Source organism: Rutilus rutilus, assembly GCF_951802725.1.
Source record: "Rutilus rutilus genome assembly, chromosome: 8".
NCBI lineage: Eukaryota > Metazoa > Chordata > Actinopteri > Cypriniformes > Leuciscidae > Rutilus > Rutilus rutilus.
In genome coordinates this window covers 20,098,987-20,117,622 of record NC_140222.1, presented here as the reverse complement: position 1 = coordinate 20,117,622, position 18,636 = coordinate 20,098,987, and the positions used below count along the sequence as shown (strand labels likewise).

General features: G+C 34.8%; 1 protein-coding gene and 1 long non-coding RNA gene across 3 annotated transcripts in view; one reads left to right on the top strand and one right to left on the bottom strand.

Moving 5' to 3' along the window:
• Positions 1-18,636, top strand: part of LOC311295956 (CD48 antigen-like) — a 58,494-nt gene that overhangs the window by 15,383 nt on the left and 24,475 nt on the right. Inside the window, exon 1 of one of the 2 annotated variants that reach the window (XM_084417533.1) lies at positions 10,917-11,011. The exons of the other annotated variant lie outside the window; for it this stretch is intronic. The gene's annotated coding sequence lies outside the window, so the exon portion shown is untranslated. Of the gene's footprint in view, positions 1-10,916; positions 11,012-18,636 lie in introns of those variants that run through there. 2 annotated transcript variants of the gene reach the window in all.
• Positions 2,495-18,636, bottom strand: part of LOC311295971 — a 48,636-nt gene continuing 32,494 nt past the window's right edge. The window contains exon 3 of the long non-coding RNA XR_014628445.1: positions 2,495-2,559. This is a non-coding gene — a long non-coding RNA (uncharacterized lncRNA). The remainder of the gene's footprint in view (positions 2,560-18,636) is intronic.

Sequence of the window (18,636 nt, the reverse complement as noted above, 5' to 3'; positions counted from 1 at the left end):
GTGTGTACAGTACTTTGTATGAAGTCATGTGTGCAAACAGTTCGCCATCAAAGCTGATGGGGTGTGAGAGACATCTAGTGGCTAGTGAGAAAAGTGAAAGTGACATGTAAAGGCCAAGTATGGTAACCCATACAAGTTTTCCTATGCACTTAACCCATCCAAGTTAGTGCACACAGGTTATTAGGAATGAGTAGTTAACACACACTGCACACCATGGACACACACAGAGCATTTGGCAGCCACTCAGTGGTTATATAGGGCATTCAACCTCAGTCATTTCCTCCTGGTATTGAGAATCAAACCTGCAATCTTCAGATAAAAAGTCTTCTCTCTAATTATTAGGCCACGACTGCCCCAAAGAAGTGCGGGACACTGATATGGATCAGGTCATAAAAACAAGGAAAAGGCCAGTAATTGAGTAACAGCACTCATTTGTTTATTTGGTTTAATTTACCAAAATAATAACCTAAATCATAATGATGTGGTACCTAGTTGATTAACCCAGAAGGATGAATCGAACTGAAGGGGAAATCCTGTATTAAAAGTTGTTGCAATTTAGAGAATTGGTTTGATCCTTTAGTTAATACTTGACTTCTGAGAGTGAGAAATTAAGAGTGAGATATACATGGTCTGTGCTTAAAAACAACAACAACAACAACAACAACAACAACATTTTTTTAGTTCACATTTTCAGGGAAAATATTAAAATAAACCATTTCAGAATGAGAGACAGTCTCTACTTGTTTAGAGACTCATGGTCAAGTCTGTTCTCTGCTGTCCTGTTCTAGATCTGATGTCATAAACCAGAAAAGCAACAGTAGCCACACCCACCACCGCTGAGATGACCAATCGGATCACAGCTTCAGTGAACCCACAACAGTGATCAGGGTCTAAGGGAAGATGAGCATAAAAAACTTCACAAAGTGACTAAAACACAAGCTTGGTGGAACTTGCATAAACACCAAAGCACTGTCAGTCAGATGTCAATTAATCAGAACAATAGAAGATATTTGTGTACTTTTCTCAGACACTGACTGACCTGAAAACATCTGACAGAGTTCACTGATGTCCAGATGTGTGGTCTGGTTTCTGATGGGATTGTTGATCACACAGCTGTAAGTGTTTTTATCCTGATATTCCACCTCCAGAGGTAGAGAGAGACTGATGCTGAGATCAGACACACTGATGCTGGACAATACACTGATTCCTTTGTACCAGGAGAGAGTCACATCACTCACATTCAACACTGAACACACCAGTGAACAATTCTGACTAGATGAAGATGAAGATGCAATTTGCAGATTGTCACTTAAAATGACAGGGCTGGGCAGGGAAGCTAAAGGGATAATACAGAAAGACAAAGGCAGTTTTTCAGCTGACAGAGTTGGATCCTGTGAACAACTATTTCATGAAATTAATTTACAGATTCAGTAATATACATAGTAAAATTGTGTTTAAAAAAGTCACAATCGCATTATTACTCACCATAGACAGTAACATTGAATCTCTTGTATGAGATCCCAATGCTGCTGAAGATCGAGTGTTACTGTGTGTTCGATCTCTTCAAAGCTGAGCACAGGAAGATTCAGCCGATGCCTGATGACCTCATTATGACGGTTATGAGTCAGATTGATCATGAACTGAAACATGGGCAGTCTTTATATCTGCTAGAGATTTACTTTGTGTATAGATGGAGGTTTCGATTGGGTTATAGCTGCATTTGAATCTGTATCTTCAATTGTTCTAAGGCGAGTTGCAGTGATAGTTGAACGTTTCTACTTGTTATGTTACGTTTTGTAGGCTAATGTAAACTGACTTTTTTAAAATACCGAAAGTTAAAAACATTATATGAAATGAATTACAACATTCTGTATTTTCATGAAAACCACAATGAGGCGGAAAATATGCTTTAATAGAGAATTAGAAATTTGCAACACAAGGCTTAGCAATATACATTTCTCAATACAGCACAAAAAATCAAACCATTGCTTTAATGTACATAGAAGTATTTTAAATTGAACTGATATGATATGCAAATTCATACTGATATGCAAAGCATGGACTCACAGTGTATCATTGGTGAGGGTTGCTTAACTTCGCCATCTAGTGACCACATGGGAGAATCTAGGATTAATCATTGAGGAACTGATGATGATTGACTGTTACTTGTCTGAGACTGTTTTTACTCATCTTCTGTTCAACTTTCATGGATCTGAAATGATCAACCAATACCGCAACAGTAGCCACGCCCACCAGAACAGAGAGGACCAATCGGATCACAGCTTCAGTAAAACTGCAACACCGAGTCTGAGAAGAAAAAGAAAAACACTCAACCATTAGTGCGCTTAATACCTACCTCACAAAAGGTCATAATCTCACCAAAGGCAAAAAGGAAGTCCACACTGATGCTGGACAATAAACTGATTCCTTTGTACCAGGAGAAAGTCACATCACTCACATTCAACACTGAACACACCAGTGAACATCTGGACTCTGATGATGATGATGATGATGAACAGCTTGAAGAGTTACCGGTGATGACGGGAATGGGAAGAGGAGCTGGAAACACAAAATATATATATATATTATTTTAGGACTACCAATTACTAATAAAAGATATTTCTAAAGAATGTTCATAATTTTAAACACATCAATATTTTCCAGAATAAATGTTACAAGATATAAAGAAAATGTGTGTTAATTGGAAAATCAATGGTTCTAACTAGAGATTTACTTACCATAGAGAGTTGAATCTTTTGAGGAAGATCCTGATCTCTGAATCTGAGAAATCTGTAGTTCATAAAGTCCAGTGTGTTCAGTTCTGATGTTTCTGATGGTCAGAGATCCAGTTTGATTGTCCATCTGGAGTCTGTCTCCAAATGTCTCATTACTCTTAAACATATTGATGTTCTGATTGTATATTTCAGCATTGCAAGTCTCACGAGGTCCAAACATCCATCGTATCTGATGCATTTTCAATACTTTAGTTAAATCAGTGTGTAGAGTAACAGAATCTCCCTCAGTCACTGACTTCATTTCATCCGTATCAGTGCCAAACACACCTGAAGAACGCATACAAATACATTATTAGAAGACAGACATAAAATAATCTAATTTCCTGGAGTTCATGCACTTCTAAAAGGTAAAACATGCATTTTATTGCATTTGTGTTTAAATAAAATCTCCACATTTGTTGATTAAAAGTGTTAAGAGTGTCTCACCGCTCAGGACAAACAGGATCAGAACACACAGATGAGAAGACAACGTGACAGACGTCCAGCCGAGAGTCTCTTCAGACACACAAGAGCAACTTCCTGATTAAAGTGGGCAGTTATTTCCTAATTCTAGTTTACTAAATCAAATGCCGTATTCAAATAATAGACAGTTAGAGGTAAAACTATTGTCATAAAGAAAACAGTCCCTGGTTCCACAGACTAGGCTTAAGTCTAGTCTCAGACTAAAATGTATGTTTGACATGTTTTAACTGAAAGCAAATTGCACTAATATATCACTAATATATATTAAAATAAGTCAGTGTCATTGTTTGGTCTCAAGATGCAATTATGTTGTTTTTTTTAAATGCACTTTTAAAAAAGCTACTGAAATCCCCCAATTAAACTAAGGCCTAACCGTGGCTTAATCTAAACCCTGTCTGTGAAACTTTATGTCATTGCTTTTCTAGACCACAAGGGGGCAGAACAGCTTTATCTACATTTTATCTATTCACATCTTCACATTTCCTTTCTAAATGGGTACTGTATTCAAATGGGCAAAATCTTTCTTTAACATTTAAAATATTCAATTGTTTTTTAATCCTTTAGTGAACAAAAACAAACAAACATTTAACTTGAATTTTTTTTCTTTTTAACTTGACTCGAGCTTCAATTTCCCAGCTGGACTTATTAAATGAATTAGTAATAAAAGGGACACAAAGGTAGAGGTTAGATAAGCAACTGTTTAAATATGTAAATTTGTCTCAAAGGTTTTTTGGCACTTATAAATTGTGGTTACTGTGAGGAGCATACAGAAACAGCTTCATATCACAGTGAACTCTCATTGGTCTTCTGCCTGACCACAAACATTTTTCCTCTTAATATGAATTCTGTATCTGTAACATTTGTGTCAAATATTATCAATCGAGAAAGACACACTGCTGCTCAAACAGGTCACAACAGACAAAACCAAAACTAACAAACAAACAAACTCAAAAACAACCCAAAAAATTGGTTTCAACTAATACTCCTGTCCCAAATGGCACACCTCACACAACTTGTTTTTGAACAGCTTTGGAAAACACAATGTTTAAGTGTTTTATTTTACACTTTGACATCAAAAGGCATGCAAATATGGTCGTCCTTCTAATGTAAATCATCAATGACCAAATAATCCCCATAGCAATTCTATAATTTAGGAGCTTATAAATAGAAATAATCAATGTAATAACCGAAACATTGTTTTCACTACGGCAGCTAGGCAACATTCCTCTCAGCGCCCAATCCAACACCCATGTCATTAGTCATAGGAACCAGTGAGTGTGAATGTACACAAGCAATACAAGAGAAAATGAGATCACGTAAACTGCAACAGTGATCTGCATATCAGATAAGTCACTTTTTCATAATTTGACTATGTGGAAAGTATCCCATGCGTTTGTTGCTGTGTTTTCTGCTTGCCATTGAGTCTTGATCCACTCGTCTGCTATGGGGAGTTGGCTCAATACTGCACTCTCATAAAAACAAAATATAAAAAAAAAAAAACACAAAAACTAATGTTCACCTTTGGAACCAATCTGTACCTTTGAGGTACTAAACTCTTTAGGTGTACCTTTTGAAAGGGTATACCCAGTGACAGCTTTGTAAAAAAAAAAAAAAAAAAGGGTTCTGGGAGTATGCTCAAATCAGTAGAAGTCAAAACTGACTCAAATTGCTTTCTTAAACCCGCGCCAATAGTAAATACGAGACATTCACCATTTAGTTAAAAATAAAAACTAGTGGTCGACCGATATTGGATTTTTGATGAAATAATTTGAAAATAAATTAAAACTACATCTCTTTTTGAACTTCTTGAATCTGTAATAATCTTTTAGTATTTTTCACAAATAAATTGTTTGAAAAAATATGAAAAGGAAGTAAACACTAACCAACAGGGCACTCAGTAGCCTAATCTGGTAAGTTTGCGCGCACTGGCAATCATATTCGTTCAAATAAAGACAAGGTAGCTAATTTTACATATAACATATGTGAAAATGACAGTGAGCAACTGAATGTAGCAAGTAATACGGGTTATGTAATCAGATTACTTTTTCAAGTAAGTAACGCATTACTTTCAAATTTACAACAAAATATCGGAGTTACTTTTTCAAATAAGTAACGCAAGTTACTTTGTTTTTATATTTATTGACTGGCTGCTCTCCTGTCCCCATGTTGAGAGAAATTGTAAGTTCACAGGCATTGTGTTCGCTGTGTAAACATGATGGTTATTGTAGTTTTAGTATAAATGTGAGCATTTACTCATCTCATTTGCAAAAGAAAGAAAAAAACAGATTTAGTATTTCTCAAAATTAATAAAAACAGTTTAAATGCAATCTCAGAGTATTATGCAAACCTACAATAGTTAAATATATTAAATTACACGAACATACTTTATGTATTTAATCTCACTTTATTAACCGATGCCTTTTCTGCTGACCTTCAGTCATCAATCATGTGTCTCCAGGGAAGCTGAACTAACAGTCACGCTCAGTAACAGATTCATACAGGCTACAAATGCGCACTTCAGAATATCTGACAGTTGGATTTGAATAAGTCTGCAAGGTTTGTGAAATGATGTTTATTAGATACAATAGATAGCTTAAATGAGAAAGAATTTTGCCTTTCTGTTACTAATAATATAAAATCAAACACTGATACTTTTTTGCATACAGTTTTCTTTGTTTAACAGTTCTATCTAGTAAATTATTAGACAGAATTGTTAAACGCGCTGTCTGTTCTCAGTGGCGTCAAAATAAAAGTCCTGCTAGCTTACTAGCTCGGCCAAACAGAAAAACTTATCAGCCAATGCCGATATTTAATAAAAAGCCAAATAGGCTATTTGATCATATATTTGGCATTTATTAAAATATCGGTATCTGCTGTTTGATATATTGGCCGATGCTGATATTTAAAAAAGGCCAAATATCGGTCGACTAAAAACAATAATCATTGAAAACAAAAAAAACTCATTGTAAGTTTGCCTATATTTGTTTGTTTAAAACACGGTCTTGCGCTCAGACTTTTTTACAGGGTGGTGATTTTGTATGAATTTGTAAGATGTGTTAGAAAAAAATCTAAAAAAATCAAATCTAACCCCAGCCCTAAATATCACTGGGTCATAAGATTCAACACGATGAAAGTCATGTCTCATGAAAGTGTGTATGTATCTATAGCACAAATTTTATTTCTTGTGCCATTTATATGGCAAAAATAGTTTTTGCGTGCATGATATGCACTGTACAGTGTGGAGTGCGTGCATATTAGGCTATGCACCCAAAAACATTTTTTTTTGCCGTATAAATGGCACAAGAAATTAAATTTGTGGTATAAATACGCACTTTCATGAGTTCGGGCTGTAAGATTGTATATGGGTCAAAGACGAGACGTCACCATTTTGGTGTCCGCATCAAATTAAATTTACAAAAGTGATTTTACATACAAAAAAACACATATTAAATGCAAGTAAAGTGTCTACTTTCATGTTTCAAATAACTTTTGTGAAAATAAAATGACAAAATATGAGTTAAATAATGCTCCAAAGTGTAAAATTGTCATTCAGCGTAATGGTCCGGACTTTGATTTGACTATTACATTTTTAAATAAACTTATAAAATACCATGTTAAAAAAAATATTTGCTTCCTTGGCATGTTCACATAAGTGTTGGCTGTATTATATTAAAAGGACTATGTGTTATTTTTTTCCTTAAGTATTGAAATAACTAGGGGACTTTTGTCCCGAATATGCAGTTTGTCAGAGGTCATTCAGTGTAACAGGATCAGAAAGCCATTTTGAAATTAAATAAACAACCAATAGTCATCAAGCAGTCTGTGACATCATCAATGGGCACCCTGAAGATTGTGTGGTGCTGCAGCAAGTTAAATTTATTGCTCTTAAATATTTGATAAGTTCACCTTTTCATAGTTGTAACTTGAGTTACAAAAACATGTGTCATTCAGTGAAATGCCAAAAAAACACTTTTATTGTTAGATTTTTTGAAAAACAAGTAAATGTTGTGAATAATTATGATTAATCTTTCTGGTCAAGTTCACTGTTTGATATAGGTAGCTAGTTGTTAGCTAACAATATTAGCTTAAGTAGAAGTTTCGTCATTCAGGGTAATGTTTTGTCATTCGGTGTAATGGAAATTGTCTGTTACACCACAGTGTCATCCATTACACTGAATGACAGTGTCACTGTTTAGTTAACATTTTTAGCATTTTATTTATATTTCAGACAAATGAGGGATGTTTAGCACTAAAAGAAAATATTAAACTTTATAAATATTAATGTTTAAATGCATTTTTTTTATGCGTTACTGATTTATTTTAGATGCCCACAAACAAAGAGAGAGTTATAGGCACCGCCATAAAGTTAATGTAGGCCCAGTAGCTAGGGCAGCGCTTTTAGCAAGGACACGAGAAAGGTATTGAGGATTGCAATGTCAAAATAATAGGGCTGAGTTAAAAAGATTGATTTCTCGATTTTAATCGATTCTCATTTTAAAGAACCAATACTGATTTGTAAATCGATCTTTCAGTTTATACTGTTTTCAGTTGATGTTAATCCATATCAGATTTATTTGAAATCGAATCAAATCGTGAAATTTGAGTCAAAGTGCATTTATCCATCATAAAATTCATCATAAAAATGCATCTATTCATCATTGAAGTGCTCCTCATCGCTCTGGGGGGTTAATAAAGGCCTTCTGAAGTGAAGCGATGCGTTCGTGTAAGAAAAATATCCATATTTAAAACTTTATCGACTAAAATAACTAGCTTCTGGCAGACGGCCTTACGCATCGATTTACGGTGGACGAGTAAACCGTGACCTGTCGCACAACATAATGTTGAACGTGGAAGCGCAGACGATAGAGCAAAATCACGATCAGAGGTGGACGAAGTACACAACTTCCTTACTTCAGTGAAAGTATAGATACTACTGGTCAAATATTTCTCTGTTACAAGTAAAAGTTGTAAAGACCTATTTTTACTTAAGTAAAAGTACAGAAGTACTCGTTTTGAAAAATACTTAAGTATCAAAAGTAAAAAGTAAATGTCAATGCATTGTTTTATTATTGTTGCATTGTTGTATGTAATACTTAAAGTACCGTATGCCTCTGAATATATCTATGCCTGCCTACCCTCATTTCAATATCAAATTTATTTCTAGAACACAGTTCCAGTAGTGGGATTGAATGTGAGATTGAATAAGTGCACTAAATAACGTCCACAATGGTTTCGGACACCAAAATGGCTGTTCCCTAAAATATTGCCCTATTTAAAGTTTTTGGGCTTTTAGTGTGAATATGTTAGCCTTACTGTTATCTATAATCTAGTGTGCTCCAAAACAATGACAAAATTCACATTTAGAAAACCAAATCCAACGTTGAAAATTAAAATCAGGTTTATGTCAGAATCCAATGTCAGATTGACGTTGATCTCCAACATTGGACAGACGTTGTATTGTGGTTGAAAATGAAAATAGGGTTGACGTCAGAAACCAACATCAGTCGAGTTCTGATGTCAACCTGACTTTCATTTCCAACCAAAATGCAACCCCTGCAACCAAAATCATCCACTGACTGATGTTACTTTCTACTCAAGGACCTTGACAGAATTGTAGTGGAGTAAAAAGTACGATATTTGTCTTTCAAATGTAGTGAAGTTAAAGTAAAAAGTTTCCAGAAAAAATTATACTCAAGTAAAGTACAGATACTCAAAAAGTGTACTTAAGTACAGTACTCAAGTAAATTTACTTTGTTACTATCCACCTCTGATCACTAATAAGAGTCTAAAACGAGAATTTTTAAAGAGAAATGTCGGAGGAGTTTGAGTTTGTTGGCGAGCCCTGTTTGTTTGAACCGCGGAGGCTTTAAACTTACGATACTCCTGCATCTACTGTACGTCATACATCGTCAAGTGTTACTCTTTTGGCGTAAGTTGACTTGCATAGGCCGTCTGCTGGAAGCTAGTTATTTTAGTTGATAAAGTTTTAAATATGGATATTTTTCTTACACGAACGCATCGCTTCACTTCAGAAGGCCTTTATTAACCCCCTGCCATGTGGAGCACTTTAATCATGAATAGATGCACTTTTATGATGGATGGATGCTTTTTTTTATGGACTTCAAAACATAAACGGCTATTCACTGCCATTATAAAGCTTGGAAGAGCCAGGACATTTTTTAATATAGCCTAACTCCGATTGTGTTCGTCTGAAAGAAGAATGTCATATACACCTAGGATGGCTTGAGGGTGAATAAATCACGGGGTACATTTTATCTTTGGGTGAACTATGTGTGTTTGTCCTTCAAGTTCTCAATGAAATGAGATATGCTGATTATACAGTATACCACCAGTTCAGTTAATTTTTACATGAATATGATATGCATTGTGGAATAAAATGGTTATTCTTTTCAGCATCTGCTTCTGTGATTTGCTCAGGAATCTAATGATACAGAATAATATTCAAAACATTGCAATAATGGGAACAATGACAACATTTTCTAAATTTTTATCAAAATGTCATTCAGAGTAACAAACCATGGTCATTCGGTGTAACAGATATATTTATGTAAAAATTAAACAATATACTTATTCTGAGCTGTACTTATTAAAATATGTAAAACAATATGTTCCTACTAAATTTTATTAGATTTTAATTGATTTTCAATTCCTTACAAAAACTTCTTGCTGACAAATGGGTAAAACCTAATGGTTTAAAGGATATTGGCGAAGTATAAAGATTTAAAATTACAAATAATTATTATTTGGGAGCTGCACTGTGATCTTTAAATAGAATCCTATAATATGTTATCAAATTTGAGTTTTTCTAAAAATGTCTGATAAGATTTTTTTGCATAAAAATATTGTTACACTGAATGACATTTTAGTCGGTGTCTTCAGTAAAATCATAGTAAAATGTATGGTGGTAATTATTTTTTGCTCAGAAAAATATAAAGTTAAACAGGACATATTCTAATGTATGTGAAAAAGAATAAATTTAAAGCAGTTTAACACTTTTATTTTTTTGATGCCTGAAACCCCCTTTTTCGTCTTTGACCCATATTCATTTAAGGACCAATTTGCTAAAATACAATTAAAAATAGTTACGAACTGGCATGAGATTAGTAATAGTTGCATATTTTGTATCTGACTAAGAGTCGTGTATGTGCTCCTGTAATTGTTATAAACCTCATGATCTGACATCAACAAAAAAAAGGATGAAAAAAAACAAAAAACGCAAAAACAAAAATCAAGATGTCCCGAGTTTGAATGCTTAAATTGGTTTTGCCAGTCACACAAATTCCATTACACGAATTAACTGTATTGAATGCTTAAAGGAACACCACTACTTCAAAAAACGGTGTGTTCCTTTAAGCATTATCTGCCTAGGACATCGCCTGTTAATCTGCATCGCTATTTGTACTCGTTGTGAATACGCAGGCCACAAGAAGTAGGCTAATTGTTGATCATTTTTACTCAGGATATGATAGCTAAGCTAAGCAACAATCCATGCACTGAGACATAAATGCATTTGCCCACCTATCTAAATGTAGGAAAGAAGGTGAATAAGCCATATTTCAACGGTGGAGTGTTCCTTTAAACTGGGTTGGGCGTTCACAAAAATTCCAGTAAGCCAACTCAACAGGGAAATTGCAAACTTCCTGAGGAAGTATAAACTGTAGCGCAAGAGTGAATCACGCATCTTCATTTTCACCTCTTGATGTGAGCAGAACCAGAACAATAATTCAACACAGGTATGGTGTAAGAATTTTTCTTTCTTTCTATAGCTGCCCAAGTTCAAAATTCAATGAGGTTTAATGATGTTTGCAAGTGTAGGCTATGTTTAATACTGTTTTCTTAGGGGGTACCCTGGTGAAAGAAAGCCAAGTAAAGCATAACTTAGTGTGCATTTAGTGTACTTTTGTGTGCTAACAACTTCAACTAGCCTACTTACTTAGTATGTTAAAGTATCCTGTGCCTGTAGGGACTAAATACATGCTTGATTAGTGATATTAAAGTGTAGGCCTACTTCATGTGTGTTACAAGTACATAACAAATTTGTTACAAGTATCTTCGAAACATACAAGCAATATAGCATAATAAGTGTATTACATATTTGAGTAAAAAGTATATGCTCAGTAATACCTTTGGCTTATTCCAAATACTACAAATTGCACACTTTATCTTCAATAACAAATGCACATTAATAAACAAATAATACTTAGCTATACTTACTTTGTACAAAATACTATTGTATGCTATAATGTATTTTGAAAGTACTTTCAATCCATTGTTACATCATTTCCAGCACACAGTTACAATATAGCCTACCTAAAATATATGTTTAATAAAGTGCAAATAAATACACTTTTAAAAAAATTAATTTAATTTTCACTTCAAGTATTTTTTTCTAAAATATATTTTTAGAAAATATACTGAAGTACAATTATTTTTAAGTGTGTTAAAATTTCTATTGTAAAAAAAAAAAGGTAAAAGTATGGTGCTAATATAGGCTACTTTTAATGTATTTAAAAGATAAAACATTTTGTTAGTATGTGAGATGTACTATTGAAAAGGGAAATATATTTAAAATACAATAAAGTAGGCCTATACGGTTTTTTTTTTTTTTTCAATAGGGTACACTCTAAAAAAATATGGACACTTAAGTGGTGGGTAAACTCTTAATAATCTTCGCAGCTAAGGGTGCTTTCACGCCTGCCTCATTTAGTTCAGTTGAATCGCACTAGTGCAGCAATCGCACTCGGTGCGCACTTTATTTCACATTTTATTTCACATTTTAAGTGCGTATTGGTTTATTGTCCTTAAAGGAACCATATGTAAGAAATGTATTTCAATTAATCATAAAATGGCCCTGATATGTCACTAGACATTAAGAAATCATGTTCATTTCAAATACTTATATCACTGACAACAGTAGTCCGGCCAGGATATTGTCATTTAAAAGTGAAGTTGCAGCCCTCAACTGATGTTGATGTTGTCATGTTGTGTTTTGGCCTGATGCGCCACCCTCCACCTATCTACCAATCACAAAGTCAGTAGTGTTTTGGCATCCGGGTTGCCAGCTCTGCTCTGTCTGCGATGCTTTGTGACACAGATGTTGGTTTCTTAAAGAGACATAAAAGATCTTATTGTTTATATAGATTAAGATCTGTTTCAGTATGCAAAGGTGGCAGAACATAGAAATGAAAGATTGATAAAAATCAGGAATTTACACTGTAAAGTCAACATTAGCTACTGAGGCGAGGTGATCAACTGCACAGTCTCCTACTTCAAGTAGCCTATGAAGTATTAATAAAAAATTTAAATATATACATTTAGGCCTACTATTATTATTTGTACAATATTGATAATGTAGGTCTATACATACAGATATATACATATTATCATTATATATGTATAAACATGTATTATACATATACAAATATATTTTAATTTGACTTGTTCCCCATATATTTTTAATAAGTTTGTTAAAATGTGTTTTGGGAGAGTGCACTGGTTCCAGGTGTCTGATTTATACTGAATTAGGAATAGATTAGAGATGTCAGTAAGTGTAGATATATTTTTCTTGTTTTGAATGTTATTTTTTCTAATGTGCAAGAAGATTGTTCCACTGGATAAGGACATAAAAACCATAAAATGAGCCAGAATGGCTACTTGAAACAACTTGTTACGATCCAATATGTTTTAATTTGTCTAAGGAAATTAAAGGAATATAACATTTACTTTGTCACTAAATATATCGTCAGGAAGTAGCCTACACTGTAAACAGTGGTAGTAAGTAAAGGGGAGGAAAACCCCCTTTACGTGACTGTGACCCCGCCGGGCTGCAACTTTCTGAACTCTCCACGGACCACAGGACGTGGTGGTGGTGTTGCTACTATTTTTAAAAACTCTTTTAAATGTAAAAGGCTGCCTATGGATTCATATTCCAGCTTTGAGGCACAGATGTTAAAAATCGATTTCATGGGTCCTCTTTTATGCGCACTCGTCTACAGACCTCCAAAATTTAACAAGGACTTTATGCAACAATTTTCGGACTTCATCGCTGGACTTGTGTCTCGTGGCGACAGACTCCTCATCCTTGGGGATTTTAACATTCATGTATGTTGCCCATCAAAACCTCTGGTAAATGAATTCATTTTGCTTACTGAGTCACTAAATTTTGTGCAATATGTCACTTATCCTACTCATAATAAGGGTCATACTTTAGATCTGGTATTATCGTATGGTTTCTCTGTGTTAAACTTAGAGATTATTGACACTGGCATCTCTGACCATTATTCAATAATATTAGAGTCTGTGTCCACGTGCTCCCGCCCTACATATGCTCAGCCTCTATTTAAATCTAGGTCCATTCACTCGTCTACTGCCAATCTTTTTTCAGAATTTTATTTAATGCATTGTTCAAATGATGTATCCACTGGGCTTGACACAGAATCCTTGGTCGAAGCTTTTAATGCGTCTTGTACATTCACACTTGACAATGTCGCTCCACTTAAGCTTAGGAGGGCTAAGATGGTTTCTCAGCCTTGGTTAAATGATGTAACTCGCGCTCTCAGGCAAGAGTGCAGAAAAGCTGAGCGAAAATGGAAACGAGACAAGCTTCAAATCTCTTATGGTATCTTAAAGGATTGTTTAACAAATTATCAGAGAGCTGTAAAGGATGCAAAAGCCAATTATTTTTCTACAGTGATCACTGAAAATGCAAATAGACCAAAAGTTTTGTTCAAGACAATAAATTCAGTCTTAAATCCAAAGGAAAATACTGCTCTAGATGCCACACCAGAGAATTGTGAATTATTTTTACACTCCTTTATTCACAAAATTAAGTTAATTAAACGAGAAATCGTACCTGCTCAGATTGATCAAACACAAACTAGTCCAGTATCCAGCTCTTTGACAAACTTTGAACCAGTTACATCAGAGCAAATAGCGGATATAGTATCCAAGCTGAAGTGTTCAAGTTATAAGCTGGATTCCCTTAGCTCACGTCTTTTCAAAGAGGTGTTTATGACTCTCAGTGTCAATGTAACCGCGATAGTCAACAGCTCTCTAGTAAGTGGTGTTGTTCCTAGCAGTTTCAAACATGCAATTATACATCCCCTGTTGAAAAAACCTTATCTGGATCCGGCAATTCATGATAACTACAGACCTATTTCCAAACTGCCTCTCATGTCTAAAATCTTGGAGAGAGCTGTTTATTCCCAGCTCAACTCCTATTTAAATACATTTAATATTTTGGATACATTTCAGTCTGGTTTCAGATGTTTGCACAGTACTGAATCTGCACTACTGAAGGTCACAAACGATATCTTACTCTCTATTGATTCAGGATCACCTGTTGTCCTAGTTTTGTTAGATCTCAGCGCGGCGTTTGATACAATTGACCATGATATTCTGTTAAAACGTCTAGAATATATGGTGGGCATCCAGGGGAAAACCCTGCAGTGGTTTTCTTCCTATTTAAAAGAAAGGACTTTTTCTGTGAACTTGACCCAATTTTCTTCTGCCTCGTCTCCACTAGTATGTGGTGTCCCTCAGGGGTCAATCTTGGGACCCTTGTTATTTTCATTGTACATGCTTCCCCTGAGTTCGATCTTCCAGAAATATAGTGTATCATATCACTGCTACGCCGATGATTCTCAATTCTATTTCCCTGTGAGTATAGACAAAAATTGCAACTCTGACAATGCCTTGAATTGTTTTAAGGATATCAAACATTGGCTGGCTAATAACTTTTGACAATTAAATGAGAGCAAAACGGAAGTCTTGGTTCTTGGCTCTTCCTTATCCCGCTTACCTGGCCTAGCCGTCGAACTAGGCCCGTTAGCATCTAACGTTAAAGACCATGTGAGGAACCTTGGAGTTATTTTGGACTCATCTTTACTTTTCAATAAGCAGATCAGTGCTGTTGTAAAAAGTAGTTTTTACCAGCTAAGACAAATTGCTAAAATAAAATCTCTCCTTACTCCGTCTAACTTGGAAATTGTGATCCACTCATTTATTACATCTCGGTTAGACTATTGTAATTCATTGTACAGTGGACTGCCCCAAAATACATTATCTCGCCTACAACTTGTTCAGAATGCTGCAGCCAGGCTATTAATGGGATTACGGAAAAAGGATCATATTTCAGCAGCATTGAAAACTCTACACTGGCTCCCTGTTAAATTCAGGGTGGATTTCAAAATTCTGATGCTTGTTTACAAAGCTATAGCTGCTCTTGCTCCTAAATACATCAGTGACTTGATTCATCTTTATTCTCCAACTAGAACACTGAGATCCTCTGACAAATTATTTCTGACAGTTCCTTCCTGCCGCTATAAAACTAAGGGTGTCCGTGCTTTTTCGGTGAGGGGCCCGAAATTATGGAACAGTCTTCCCCTTCATGTGAGGTCTTCTTCATCTTTAGCTATTTTTAAGTCGTCTTTAAAAACATATCTGTTCTCTTTAGCTTTTAAATAGATCATGAATTGTGTATTTTGATATTGATAGAATGTTTTAATTGATGAATGTTATGATGTCAATCAAATGTTCATTTTATTTCTTAAATCTGTAAAGCACTTTGGGTCAACCTCTGTTGTTTTTAAATGTGCTATATAAATAAAGGTTGACTTGACTTGACTTGACTACTGTGACGTTAGCTGAACTCGGCAAAACGAATACTCAAAGAGTAAAATCCCGAATGAAAATCCTGTAAGTGCTTCGATTATGTTTATATCTCCATAATTGCTTATAGTAAAATATTAGGAGTTCGAGTTCCTATATCAAAAGTTGCATTAACTAGATACCCAGTGTAATGATTAGAAGAGTACGTTTGTCAACGTTTCTTGCTAGCTGTAAGTTATGTGTATGAAGCCAAATGATCTGCCAGCTAACAGCAGACTATGGAAGCTTGTTTCCGCCACAGAGTGAAAAATAAAAAAGTGAGACTTTATAATCTCACAATTCAGACTTTTTATCTCAGAATTACGTGATATAAAGTCGCAATTGCAGGTTATAAAGTCAGAATTGCGTGATATAAAGTCGCAATTGCGTGTTATAAAGTTAGAATTATGAGATATAAACTCGCAATTGCGATATACTTGGAATTCTGACTTCTTTTCTCAGAATTGCATGTTTATATCTCGCAATTCTGACTTTATAATACGCAATTGGGAGATATAAAGTCAGAATTGCATGATATTAAGTCGCAATTGCGTGTTATAAAGTCAGAATTGTGATATATAAACTATTCTGGGGTTAAAAAAAAAAAGTCCGTCTTTTTTCCCCCCTTAGAATTGGACTTTATATTTCTATATATATTGTGAGTTTATCTCACAATTCTGAGAAAAGATGTCAGAATTGTGAGATATAAACTCGCAATTATGTGTTATAAAGTCAGAATTGCGTGATATAAAGTCGCAATTGCGAGAAAAAAAGTCAGAATTGCGAGATGTAAACTCGCAATTAAACATTTTAAAAGATAATTGCGACTTTTTATCTCACAATTGCGAGATAAAAAGTCGCAATTATCTTTTAAAATGTTTTATTCTGTGGCGGAAACAAGCTTCCATAGCAGACCTAGCAGCTAGACTAGTTATTCAAAGCTAGCTTAACAACCTACTTGTCCAGTCAGTAATTACGAAAGATAACCAGGACTTAATTCAAGTATGTGAGTTGATTAAAGTGAATGTGATTTGAGCATGAATGAGTATATACATGAGAGCTTGGTAAGCTATCTAGGAAGCTAATATTATTTTTCTTAATTTAGAATCCTGCATCATGGAGAGAAAAAGAACTTGTAACTTTGTTGCTCCAGAGTTAGAGGTTTACCTGTTAGATTATAGCCACTTCTCCAGACACCACTACAATACTGGGCCTAGCCCAAACCATGAAAAACATCCCAAGACCATTATCCCACCTTCAACATTTGTCCATATAATTTTGCCTACAGTATATAGTGTAGCAAGGTAGTCTTCAGAATTTTTAATAATTTAATAATAAAATTTTAGGGGACCCCCCAAGAGTCCTAAGTCATTTCGAACCCTGGCGCTATCAGATTACACCAGTGTGGGTGTATGTGTGTGCTGTGCTGTGCACTGCACTAGCACTTACGTCAGACTCAGAGCCAATATGTGGAAACATCTTTTTTAAATAGAGCTTTGCAGGATAAAAAAACAGAAGTAATGTGTAAAACACATCTCGCATTATTGGTTAGTAATTATTGAGATGACAAAGTCCACACTTTCTTTATGGAGTGCTGACAAACTGGTCATTCCAGTAGTCATTCTGAAATAGCTGTGTAACTAACCTGTAACGACCAGAGATGGATAACAAAGCAGCTATTACCAATCATTAGTATCAAAATGATGAGCTACTGACAAAGACAATCTGGTATCTAGTCTTTGAGAAGAGTTATGGCCCCATAAGAAATAGCAAACTCTCGAGGAGTGACAGATATGTTATACCTGTTCAAAAACTCTGAATAGGAACATAAGTGTCCATCAGCATTGATTACCTGAGTGACTAAAATAATATTATCATTGACCCAATATGGGGAAAACAAAGACTTGTTTGTATAAATAATATCACAATTATTCCAGGGAGGGGGTGTCTAAACTATAATGAGAAAAGAAACAGGGGACCACTGTGCCTGAAAGGGTAAATATGCTTCCACTTTCCTTCCCTGTCCCTGATAACTGCAGTTTACCACTCTCGTACTACATATTTTACCATGTTTTGTTTTGGAGCGCTCATGTTACTTGGCTATTACCGTATTACATCTACAAATGTTTTCTAAATATACTTTTGCAAGATCATCCAAAGGTAACGGCTGAAACTGGTGCAACCAGTCTGCACTTTATGGTCCAATGATAACGTTCAGTCCTTCTAATTGTCATATCAAGTTGAAACAAAGTTTCCCACATTTTTTAAACAGAAATTAATCCCCATCCCCACAGTGTGTAATGAAATGCATGATTCGTGAATTCTTTCATTAGTCAGCAAATAACAAGCGAACATTTAAAACCCTGTCCCATGTTTACCTTTCTCCCTCAACACTGACCTCTGGAAGGAAATCTATAACAATAAGCTACACTGTATATATATATATATATATATATATATATATATGATCAATATTTATGACAATATGTTTTTAAATTGCTTACTCATCAAAATAAGTTAAGCAATTTTCAACTTTTGTATAAGCTATAAAAGATTCAACTTTTTTCAGTTTGTCAGAAGTCAGTTTGATGTAATTTAAGTATTGATATTGATCTCCAGCTAATATGATAGGTCAAAGGCAGGACTGGGACAAAAAAAAAATCGGCCCTGGCATTTTGGCCCATGACTGGCCCACTACATATGATCAAAT